The 12,957-nt window shown below is 40.7% G+C and overlaps 1 protein-coding gene across 2 annotated transcripts in view; it reads left to right on the forward strand.

The window, feature by feature from the left end:
• The window catches only part of HHIP (hedgehog interacting protein), a 171,800-nt gene that overhangs the window by 157,433 nt on the left and 1,410 nt on the right, over positions 1 to 12,957 (forward strand). The window lies entirely within an intron of this gene.

A 12,957-nucleotide genomic window follows, 5' to 3' on the forward strand; every position in this document is an offset into this window, starting at 1 on the left:
CGGTCACATAGGAAAGCATTCATAATGCTTTCCTATGGACGCTTGCGTGCTCTCACTGTGATTTTCACAGTGAGAATCACGCAAGCGCCTCTAGCGGCTGTCAGTGAGACAGCCACTAGAGGAAATAGGGGAAGGCTTAACTAATTGATAAACATAGCAGTTTCTCTGAAACTGCTATGTTTATAAAACAATTAGTTAACCCTAGCTGGACCTGGCACCCAGACCACTTCATTAAGCTGAAGTGGTCTGGGTGCCTAGAGTGGTCCTTTAAGCAGTGTGACCAATTCCCAAATTAACCAAAGTACATCCTGCATCTGATTTTGCAATCCTTTTGTGCCTGTTGCATTAGCTTTTAGGTGTGTTTAAACACAAATCCCATACAAGGACACACATTTAAAAATGCCTTATAGTTCATTTTTTTAGTGTGTAATCTTTCCTTATTCAATCTGAGCATCATGTGTAAAATGGGAATATATTTGAATAAAAATATATTTTCACTTAAAGAAAATGCCATTAAATTATGGCACAGTTTTAAACTAGTTTGAAATTAGTTTGATACATGATATTGGCATATAAAAACCGTCTTAGTAATATCTACTTGTATAGAATCTAGATTTTGCTTTCTGTATTTTTTGTGTGCTTTTTAAAAAAAATTCCTATAATCTGTGGATTGGATGAATTGCGTGAAATGATGTGTTGACTGTAAAAACTACGTTTACAGAGTTCTTAAGCCCTCTAGTGCTGCAATATTAAAATATATATTTTGTTGTTTATGCAAGTACTTTTTGATTATTTTTTATGTTGAATTCATTACAGTTTCAGAAATATTAGCATAGCGTTTTTTCTGACATCACAAATAAAATAATACATATATATCAACTATTGTTTCCAATTTTTTTCTGTTTTATATAGTGTAAATAATACTCTCAGTATTGCGGTATTTTATGACAGAAGGTAAAAGCCATAATTATGATTTAATTGTATCAACTTGGCACTAAATACCAAAGGGTGATGCTTAATTGCAAAGCACCTCTCCAAAGAAATGTGTTGTTATATTGTAATAATCTGTTATTTATTTCCTGGTAATTTATAAATTGTTATTTGAAATCATTACATTTAGAAATATATGTGACCATGCAGATTGTGATGTAAATAAGTCCCAAACCCTCCAGCAAATCTGACAAATATCTGTGATGTATTGTTATCATGCTTTATATCTATAGTCAATATATTTATGTCTTCTTATCCTGAATATCTACTGTTGTAATCAAAATTATTAAACCCCCATTGGAAATCAGGTTAATTGTCAAACTTTACAGACTTTCAGCTGTTTGCAATGAACAAATCAAACAAAAGCAATTGAAATAGCTCCATACAACAAATTCCTCAAATTCAACTGAAAATGCAACTTATAATGACTTCTCCAGTCTCAAAATTATTCAACACCCTGAATAGAATTCATCACAACAGCAGAAAGGTCTCAATCACATCTGATGCAACTAATCACGGACTTCATGGAACATGGAATATCTAAAATGGCTAGGGGTTTGTTGAGTGTCAAATTTGACTGCATGTTAAAATATGGCTAAGTCAGAAGAATGGTCTACAAAGTTAAGAAAGAGATCATCTACCTTCACAAACAAGGAACAGGATACAAATGCTCGGAATGTTCCAAGAAACACAGTTGGAAGCATAGTTTGCAAGTTCAAATTTGAAGGAACAGTGATTATACTACCTTGACAGGGCAGAAAAACCAAGCTATCAATGGCTGAAAAAATATTTCTGAGAGTGTAGATTTTGAAAAACCCTTAAGTGACTGCAAAAGACCTGCATAAAGACTTGGTGGCAACAGGCACTGAGGTTTCAGTAAGCACAGTTTGGTGAGTACGAAACGCAGAAGGTTTCAATACCAGAACTCCAAGACGCACACCACTACTGACCCAAAGGCACAAGAAATGTTGTCTCCAATATGCTCAAAATCATATAAATAAGCCACAGATTCTTGGGATTCTGTTCTATAGAGCGATGAAACATAACTGGAACCTTTCAACACTCTACCTACAGTTAAGCATGGTGGTGGATTGGTGATGCTCTGGGGCTGCTTTGCATCCCCCTGTCAGGGTACCTGTGGTCTCTACCTCCGAAAGAGGTAGAGACTTAGCTGTTCCCCCATCCAGACGGCCTGATGGCTCCCTTCCCCGCGGTCTATCCGGTCATGCTAGGCCGGCCGCGAGGGAGTGACTGCCTTTTACAGCATCTAGGTAGGAAGCAGTCATCAGGACACTCCCCCGGAACGACCTGTCAGTCAATTGCTGCAGAACCAATCAAGACGCCTTGGAGGCGTGGTTACTGCTCTGAACAGGGTATTTAACAGAGCTTCTTTCATTAGCTCATTGCCCTGTCGTGGTTCTAGCTTGTTCTAGTCACTCAGTGCTTGTGTATTCTATTATCCCTTTTGGTTTTGACCCGGCTTGTTTACCTTACTCTGCTTATCTCTGTTACCCTTGATTCGGCTTGTCTCTCGCTTACCTGTCTTCTGTTACCCTCGACCTCGGCTTGTCTTTAACCATTCTATACTGTACTACTTACGTTAGTCCGGCCATTCTAAGGTCCGGTATACGTATCTGGCTACTGTTTGTACTCTGCGTGTTGGATCCCTGTCCCGATCCTGACATTACGACAGGGCCAATGGATCCTGCAAGTACAAACAGTAAGCTGGCTGCTCCTGATCCTAGGTTTGAAGCCATGGATCACAGAATGGATCAGATGGCGCTTGCGCTACAGGCTCTATTAGCTTGTGCCAATAACCCACCAGAGGAGATACGTAATACCCCTGTTTCTCCTGTCGGTTCAGGTCTAGAGGTAGCCACAGTGGGTGCTTCTTCTCACATTACCCCCCCAGTACGCTATGGTGGGGCTCCTGAGAAGTGTCGTGGTTTTTTAAACCAAATTAGTATCCACTTTGAATTGCAACCTCGCTCTTATCCTACAGATAGGGCAAAAGTAGGATTTATTATCACCCTACTCATTGAGAAAGCTCTGAGATGGGCCAACCCACTATGGGAGAACGATAACCCATTAGTTTATAACTATAACGCATTTGTAGCTGCTTTTAGAAGAACATTTGACCCTCCAGGTAGAAAGGTTAATGCAGCCAGATTACTGTTGGCCTGAGACAGGAGAACCGAACACTGGGGGATTATGCACTAGAGTTCAGGTCTCTGGCGGCAGAAATCAAGTGGAATGAGCAGGCGTATATGGATGTATTTTTGAATGGCCTATCTGATGTAATCCTTGATGAGGTTGCTACCAGAGAACTCCCTGAGAATTTAGAGGATTTAATTTCGTTCATCTCTCGTATAGATGAACGTCTAAGAGAGAGACAGAACACTCGAGAGAGGAACCAGAGACCTTCTTTAAGGTTAGCTCCCGCTTTTCCAAGTCCTGACTCCACGATATCTTTGTTTACTGAACCTATGCAGAAAGGGTATACCCGCCTCTCTGAGGAGGAAAGACAGCATAGGAGAAGAGAGGGTTTGTGTATGTACTGTGGGGCCAAGGGTCATTTACTCTCGAACTGTTCTAACCGTCCGGGAAACGCTCGCACCTAAGTCTCTCTAGAGGACAGGCCTTGGGTGTTTCTATTTTGTCCTCTACTCCTAATTATAAAGATCACAGGCTTCTGCTACCAGTTTCCTTAACTTGGGGGAAGGAAGTAGTAAGGGCTATGGCATTGATAGATTCCGGTGCTGCTGAGAATTTTATCGACCAAGCCTTTGCTAGTAAGAACAATTTCCCATCCCAGCTAACGGAGACACCTTTGGCCGTTGAGGCCATAGATGGTAGACCACTACTAGACCCTGTTATCTTTCGTGAGACCATACCCATTGAGTTAAATGTTGGTATCCTACACGTGGAGAAGTTATCTCTTATGCTCATTTCGTCTCCTTCCGTTCCCATAGTTCTGGGGTACCCATGGTTGAAAAAACATAACCCTATTATCGATTGGGAGTTAGGAGAGATACTCTCGTGGGGCCAGGGCTGCCAGGATCGGTGTTTGTGCAAGGTTTCCCCATTAGCTAATATTAACATACCGGAGAATCCCACTCAGTCCACAGAAAGACAAATACCAGACCTTTACCTAGACTTAAGGGCAGTGTTTGACAAGAAGAATGCCGATTCTTTGCCTCCACACAGGTCATTTGACTGTAAGATTAAGCTTCTACCTGGCACTATGCCTCCGAGGGTCCATGTATATCCTTTGTCTGTTCAGGAAAACTCGGTTCTAGAGGAATATATTCGGGAGAATTTAGAAAAGGGATTCATCAGGAGGTCTTCTTCTCCGGCCGGGGCTGGGTTCTTTTTCATTAAGAAGAAGGATGGCACGCTGAGACCATGTATCGATTACCGAGGCTTGAATAAAATAACTGTCAGAAATGCCTATCCTATCCCACTGATTACCGAGTTATTTGATCGTCTTAAGGGCTCCAGAATCTTCACCAAGTTAGATCTCAGAGGGGCTTACAATTTGGTGAGAATCCAGCAAGGTCACGAGTGGATGACGGCATTCAATACCCGGTATGGCCATTACGAATACACTGTTATGCCATTTGGACTCTGCAATGCGCCTGCAGTATTTCAAGATTTGATTAATGAGGTACTTAGGGAGTTTCAGCATGATTGTGTTATTGTTTACCTGGACGACATACTAATACACTCTAAGGAGATTGAGACTCACCATAGACAGGTCAGAAAGGTATTACACAAGCTGCTGCAACATGGCCTATATTGCAAATTGGAGAAGTGCAGTTTTGATCAGTCTCAGGTACTTTCTTGGATACGTGATTTCTGGGGAGGGTTTTAAAATGGATCCTGTAAAACTCCAATCTATTTTAGACTGGCCCTTGCCCAAAGGACTCAAAGCTATCCAAAGGTTTATTGGTTTCTCCAACTACTATAGGCGCTTCATTAAAGGATACTCCTCTATCATTGCGCCTATTACCAATATGACCAAACAAGGGGCTGATACTAAGTTCTGGTCTAAGGAAGCTCTTGGTGCTTTCAAGACTCTCAAGGAACTTTTTGCCTCGGCTCCCATTCTAGTCCATCCTGATACGACTCTGCCTTTCTTGCTTGAGGTCGATGCCTCTGAGACAGCAGTTGGGGCTGTTCTGTCTCAAAGGTTAGGGGTGGATAAACCGTTACACCCTTGTGGTTTCTTCTCTAAGAAATTTTCTGGACCTGAGAGCAGATATGACATCGGGGAAAGGGAACTGTTAGCAGTCATTAAAGCCTTAAAGGAGTGGAGACATTTGTTGGAGGGGACCCTACACCCTATTACGATTTTGACGGACCACAAAAACTTGTCCTATATTGGGGAGGCTAAGCGCTTATCCTCTAGACAAGCTCGTTGGTCCTTATTCCTGACTCACTTCAATTATGTACTGACTTACAGACCTGGTTCTAAAAACTCTAAAGCCGATGCATTATCTCGCCAATATGAACCTTCTACTGTACCTGAACCAGTTCTTTCTTCTATAGTTCCGAAATGCAATATCATTGCTAATACGAATCTCAGGATTCATTCTCCATTACTGGCCGAGATCATTAAGTTGCAACATCTAGCACCTAAACAGACTCCTGCGGGTCGTCATTTTGTTCCTCCTGCTCTTCAACTGGAACTTTTACAATGTTTACATAATAGCAAGATGGCGGGACATCCTGGTATTCGCAAAACTTACGCGTTGATCTCTAAGGACTTCTGGTGGCCTGCTTTACGGAGGGATATTGAGGAGTTCATCGCTGCATGTGAAGTTTGTACTAAAACCAAACAACCCCATACGCTTCCATGTGGATTCCTGCACCCCTTGGAGGTTCCAGAAAAACCATGGTCCTGTTTGGCCATGGACTTTATTGTCGATCTACCTATCTCTAAAAGACAGACTGTTATCCTCACCGTGGTTGACAGGTTTACTAAGATGGCACACTTCATTCCCCTGCCTAAACTCCAGTCTTCTCCCGAATTGGCAGTGATATTCGCTAAGGAGATTTTTCGCCTACATGGGATACCCTCTCAAATTGTATCGGACAGAGGCTCCCAATTTGTTTCCCGCTTTTGGAGGTCCTTCTGCTCTCAACTTGGTATTAAATTAAACTTTTCTTCTGCCTATCATCCTCAGTCTAACGGAGCTGCTGAACGTACCAACCAGAAAATTGAACAATATTTACGATGCTTTGTTTCTGAACACCAGGATGATTGGGTCGGTTTGATTCCTTGGGCGGAGTTTGCACACAACAATCTCGTTTGCGATTCTACTCATTCAAGCCCCTTCTTCATGAATTATGGTTTTCATCCGTCTATTCTTCCTTCGGATTCTCCTTCCCAGGGGGTGCCGTCGGTTGATGTTCATGTTGCCAATTTGAGGAAGTTGTGGGATCAAACTCGACAAATCCTTGTGCACAACTCTATGTTGGTTAAGAAACACGCTGATAAACGTAGAAGGGCGGCTCCGGTCTTTGTTCCAGGTGATAGGGTATGGCTGAGCACGAGGAACATCCGTTTAAAAGTGCCATCCATGAAGTTCGCTCCTCGTTATATTGGACCCTACAGGGTGCTGACCCGTATCAATCCAGTTGCGTATCGTTTAGCTCTTCCTAATACCCTACGCATCCCGAACTCGTTTCACGTTTCATTGCTGAAACCACTCATATGTAACAGATTTTCCTCCACAATAGCCCCTCCTCGCCCCGTTCAGGTGGAGGGTCAGGAGGAGTATGAGGTTAACTCTATTATTGATTCTCGAATCTCCCGGGGGAGAGTACAATATCTGGTTGATTGGAAGGGATATGGTCCTGAGGAGAGGAGTTGGGTACCTCAGGAGGATGTTCATGCTCCCCGTCTCCGCAGGGCGTATCACTCTTGCTTCCCATCTCGTCCCGGTTCATTCCGCCCGGTGGGTGTATCTGAGAGGGGGGGTACTGTCAGGGTACCTGTGGTCTCTACCTCCGAAAGAGGTAGAGACTTAGCTGTTCCCCCATCCAGACGGCCTGATGGCTCCCTTCCCCGCGGTCTATCCGGTCATGCTAGGCCGGCCGCGAGGGAGTGACTGCCTTTTACAGCATCTAGGCAGGAAGTAGTCATCAGGACACTCCCCCGGAACGACCTGTCAGTCAATTGCTGCAGAACCAATCAAGACGCCTTGGAGGCGTGGTTACTGCTCTGAACAGGGTATTTAACAGAGCTTCTTTCATTAGCTCATTGCCCTGTCGTGGTTCTAGCTTGTTCTAGTCACTCAGTGCTTGTGTATTCTATTATCCCTTTTGGTTTTGACCCGGCTTGTTTACCTTACTCTGCTTATCTCTGTTACCCTTGATTCGGCTTGTCTCTCGCTTACCTGTCTTCTGTTACCCTCGACCTCGGCTTGTCTTTAACCATTCTATACTGTACTACTTACGTTAGTCCGGCCATTCTAAGGTCCGGTATACGTATCTGGCTACTGTTTGTACTCTGCGTGTTGGATCCCTGTCCCGATCCTGACACCCCCATCATTGGAAACTTGCAGCAGGTGGAAGGCAAGATGGATTCATTGAAGTATAGGAGAAAACGTCATGCCGTCTGTGAGAAAGCTGAAGCATGGACCTTCCAACATGACAATGATCCCAAACATACCTCAAATTCCACCAAGGTTTAGTTGCAGAATAATTATACAATAAAAAGTAAAGTGCTCAGTGCAAAGTATATAAGAGCAATATATAATAATCTAGCTCCCAGGGCTCACACCACCCAATGTGTATAAAAGTGAGTGTGGATATACCTAAAAAGGAATACAATAATATTGCTTATTCCTGGAATGATAAACAAACTCTCATAGAGTAGTACAGTAATATCCCAGATTTATCAATCAGTGTATTCTTTAGGTGTTCAACTCACATTTTAATGAGTCTGTTAGCTAATTGGCCCAGGTAGTAAAGCATAATCAGATAATGCAGGTCCCATTTTAGGAATACCAGGTTTTCTTCATGGAAATTGATGGAGAGCACCAGCTTCTGATTTAAAATATATATAATATTTATTGTAACAAAATAAAATTGTACATATAGTAAGTGCCTCCAATAGCACAGCGCGTTTCACTGATAAAATCTGCGTCTTCCTCAGGTGCATACATTTTCCCATGTGCAGTCTCTGTTTATAAGTCCATTTTGGCACCTACTTTTTAAATTAGGGACATCCCCTCATTACAATTACCCTACTTGGACTTTCCCAACCTCCTTATTCCTGGAATGATAAACAAAATCAACACTCTCATAGAGAAGTATAGTAATATCCCAGATTTATCAATCAGTGTATTCTTTAGGTGTTCAACTCACATTTTAATGAGTCTGTTAGCTAATTGGCCCAGGTAGTAAAGCATAATCAGATAATGCAGGTCCCATTTTAGGAATACCAGGATTTCTTCATGGAAATTGATGGAGAGCACCAGCTTCTGATTTAAAATATATATAATATTTATTGTAACAAAATAAAATTGTACATATAGTAAGTGCCTCCAATAGCACAGCGCGTTTCACTGATAAAATCTGCGTCTTCCTCAGGTGCATACATTTTCCCATGTGCAGTCTCTGTTTATAAGTCCATTTTGGCACCTACTTTTAAAATTAGGGACATCCCCCTCATTACAATTACCCTACTTGGACTTTCCCAACCTCCTTATTCCATTGCGATCGATATCGCAATGGTAAATGATGTCACTTCCGGTTTCGCCATTATGCGTGTTGGCGGCCATTTTCATGCGTTCCACCTTCGGCATTCATTCCAGCAGCTGTATTTATTCGTTCCACCACTGTTGTTGGTTATATTTAGGTTCTACATAGTCCAAATAGCTCCAATTTTCTTATGTGAGGCAATGTTTCCATATAATGTTCAAGTCCTAAATGTTACCAGTCCCCTTCATAGGGATAAATGCTCATTTATAAAAATACATAAATAATACATTATTAAGGACAAGGAAAAAGAGAAAAACAGAAGAGTTAAAAATATAAAATGTTGGATAAAATGTCTTCTAAATTTCTTATATATTTATTGCACTATACTTGTAATACTTTCTACATATATTTATTAATACAGTTATTGCAATCGTGAATATCTTAAATAAAATTGTACATTTCAAAGTCTATATTAAGACCATGAGGAGAGAGGGTTTCTAAATCGAAGATCCAATTCATTTCTGTTTTGTTTAAAATCTTCAAGAAGTCTCCCCCTCTCCATGGTTTAGTTACTTTTTGGATACCAATAAAATTTAACATTTTAAAATCACAGCAACAAGACAATGATCCCAAATATACCTCAAATTCCACCAAGGCTTAGTTGCAGAAGAAGTCCTGAAAATTCTACAGTGGGCATTACAGTCACCTGACTTGAACCCCATTGAAAAAGGAGGTTGCAGCATACAAACCCAAGCATATTACTGAACTAGAGGCCATAGCTCATGAGCAATGTAATAAAATCCCTCAAAAACTGTGCCAAAAGCTGATGTCTAGCCATGTATCTCATAACAGCAAAAGGGTGCTCTACTAAGTACTGAAGATGCTTGCCATGAAAGGTTTGAATAATTTAGAGACTGGAGAAGACATCATAAGTTGCATTTTCAGTTAAATATGGAGAAACCACTCTAATTCATACACCTGTCTGTAGTTGTAGAGGTTTCTAATCAATAATATGCTGATACAGACATATAATGAAGGGGTTTATTCACTAAAAGGTGAATTGTGAGTGGATTTAAATGTTTTGTTCAAAATAGTTTAGATGAAAAACTAATCTAACTGTGTTAGTTAACTAACTTGTAACATAATGTTTTCAAAGAAAAAAATTGGAAAGGAGGTATCTCAAACATTGTTTCATAATGTGCTATTCAGTGCAAAAGTGTTTGCTACATTCTGCTTACACTTGCAATTTACAGCCCCCTGTGTGTCCCTCAGGGGTACATTCTATTACATCATATCTGAAGCATTTAAGATTGAATTCCATTTACTTCACTGGGGTGTTTTAAAGACTAAACACTCCGCATGGATGTATGACTATGTTTTGATTGATTTTTATTTTATTATACATTTGAAATATTAGAAACAGGTGACGTATTAGAAACAGTAAATTTATCAACTGGTTAAAATTTGTAAATAAAAAATGACAAAAAAACAAATAAAAAGAAATTATAAAGGCAAGACATAACCCATGTCTTGGTGGAAAGTACAAGGAATTAAAAAAAAAATGTATGTAAAGATGTAATATTTTATTTGTAATGTGCCTGTGTCCTTTTATTTTTATTTTTTTTAAAATATCAACTTTGGATAAACCCGTAAGAGATGGATTCCTGGGCATGTTAATGTTGTAGGTCAGTCAGATCTTATTATAACAGTTAAACAAAGTTAAAACATTCAGCTGTCAAGGTCCCCCCAAAAAAATAGTTTTAAGAATGTGGTTTTGTATAGAAAATGTGCTTCTAAATACAGGGGCTTTGCTAGGGGAACTGACAGGAGCTAGAGCCCTGAATGGGGTCCTGAAAAGCACTGGATCTAATTTTGGCCAAATTGCATTGTTAACCCCCAAGGAGTCCCATGTAATACTTAGAGAGAAACAACACTTCCTGTCATAGCAGTTCTGCTATAATAAATTGCATTTGGTGTATATAATACAGCACTGTGTGGTATTGCAACGGGTGTAGAGTCAATTAATATACCATAGCTTGAGGTAAATACAGCAGGAGTGGAGTTTATAGATATATATTATAAAAAAAACTCTGAATGCACTCAAAGATTTGGTGTAACAATGTGATACATGTAACATGTAAGGTTTTGAGGCTGGATTTAGGGTGTGGTATATGGGTTCTTTTTTGGATGTTCCTAAATTCATACCCCCTGATGTTTTTTGCCAGTTGGAAACCCCCTGTTAAAAAGTTAAGCCATTACCATGGAAACCAACATAGTAATCCTGTTGATTGCGACAATTGTATGATGTCACCCAATTCTTAATATATTTCACCTTATTATATCTTTATGGTACGTAATATACTTCAAATAAGTGTAGTGCTATCAACATTTGGTAATAAGGTAACCTTTTGTTTATGCAACCATTTCACTGAGGTACACTGTCCAGGGCCGCCATCAGGGGGTGACAACCATGACTGTAGTCATGGGCCCCATGGTCCTGGGGGGCCCAGGCACCCAGACACGCAGGCCCCTATTCCCGATGTGCACACCCATATATATAGTGAGCATTGCTATATATATATATGTGTTTTGGCAGTGGCAGTACTACCTGAGGGGGCCCATCGGGTGGTTCATGCACTACGGGCCACCCGATGGGCATATCTATAAAGGGGCCCGAACAGTGCTGTGGATTTTTAATAGCTAGTCCGGGCCCCTTTAAGGATTCTGACAGTTCTAGGAGGAAGTGAGCTCACTTCCTCCCAGCTAACACCCGCGTGGGAGGAAGCACTGGGGAGTGAGAGGAGGAGAGAGAGCCAAACCCACATCAGTCCCAGCCAGCAGAGTCCACCCTCCTGCAGCCAAAAGGTAAGAAACAGGAGGGTGGTTTAAAAAAATGTGTGTCAGTGTGTATGTATCTATGTGTACCAGAGTTTTGTTTGTTTTGGTAACTTTGTTGCAATGTTAATCTTTTCTATTTGGTGCTGACTGCTTTTTAATCTTTACATACCGTATGCAACAATTATCAGGGTCATGTTGTGTACCTTTCTATCTTGCACACCCCATCTGATATTTTATTATGTGCATGACCCATTTTCTTTTTCTTTTTTTTTTCTTTTTACTTTTTTTTTTTTTTTTTGCTGGAGCGCTCACACTATCTTTGTTTTAAGAGATTCTCAACTAAAGTTAATTTTATTTGATGTGAATCCCATAGACTTGATTATTTTATTGTTTCTCTACTTTTTAAAACATATTTTATTTATATTTTGGTTTTATGTGTGTGTGTGTGTGTGTGTAGCTGTATGTATATGTGTCAATGTGCATCTGAGTGAATGTGTGTCTGTGTGTCTGTTTGTATCAGAGTGTCAGTGTATGCATCTGAGTGTATGTGTGTATCTGTGTCTGTCTGTATCTGATATGTATGTGCGTGTATGTGTATCAGAGTGTCAGTGTATGCATCTGAGTGTATGTGTGTATCTGTGTCTGTCTGTATCTGATATGTATGTGCGTGTATGTATATCTGTGTGTCTGTATGTATCTGTGTCAGTTGGCATATGTGTGTGTGTTTCTATCTGTCAGTGTGCACCTTATTGTACGTGTGTGTAAGTATGTGTCAATGTGTTTCTGTGTGTCTGTATATCTGTATGTGTGTGTGTATACACTACACACAAATGCACGCCTGCATTCAAACACCAACATTCACATACACATACACATACTCCATACAAAAACATGCTTACATTTAAACACACATACACTGCTGAGTGCCCGGCAAGAATTGGCAAATTGTAGATCCACAGCTAGGAAAGCATTCTGGTGGGACTGGACTCGTGGGTGGGCTCTGGGGGCCCAGACCATGAGCTTTGTCAGGGGCTCCAACATTTCTGATGGCAGCCCTGACACTGTCTACCTCTCCTGTCACTGTCTACAATTGCAGCTGTAATGTGCAGTTTATGTTCTTGTCTTTTTGTTGGCTATACAATAGCCATTTGTACTGCTAAAGACACTTTCTTCCTCACTGCAAATATTATTCAGTGTTTGCTTTTAAAAATGATGGTCTTTACTGGAAACAACTCCCATTATGTTTAACGGAGAAAGATTGTAAGCTTTTGGGGCAGACTGTGACAGTGTTTATTGTTGTTCTGTTTCTTGATGTCAGCATTCAGCAGTTCCTTCATCTGTGTCCATCAAAGTGCTATGTAATTGTTTGGCACTATATAAATACAAGTATATCTCTTCTAGCCCCAAGCTTATAAA

The sequence above is a fragment of the Pelobates fuscus genome, chromosome 6 (assembly GCF_036172605.1).
Source record: "Pelobates fuscus isolate aPelFus1 chromosome 6, aPelFus1.pri, whole genome shotgun sequence".
In the NCBI taxonomy this organism is placed as follows: Eukaryota; Metazoa; Chordata; class Amphibia; order Anura; family Pelobatidae; genus Pelobates; species Pelobates fuscus.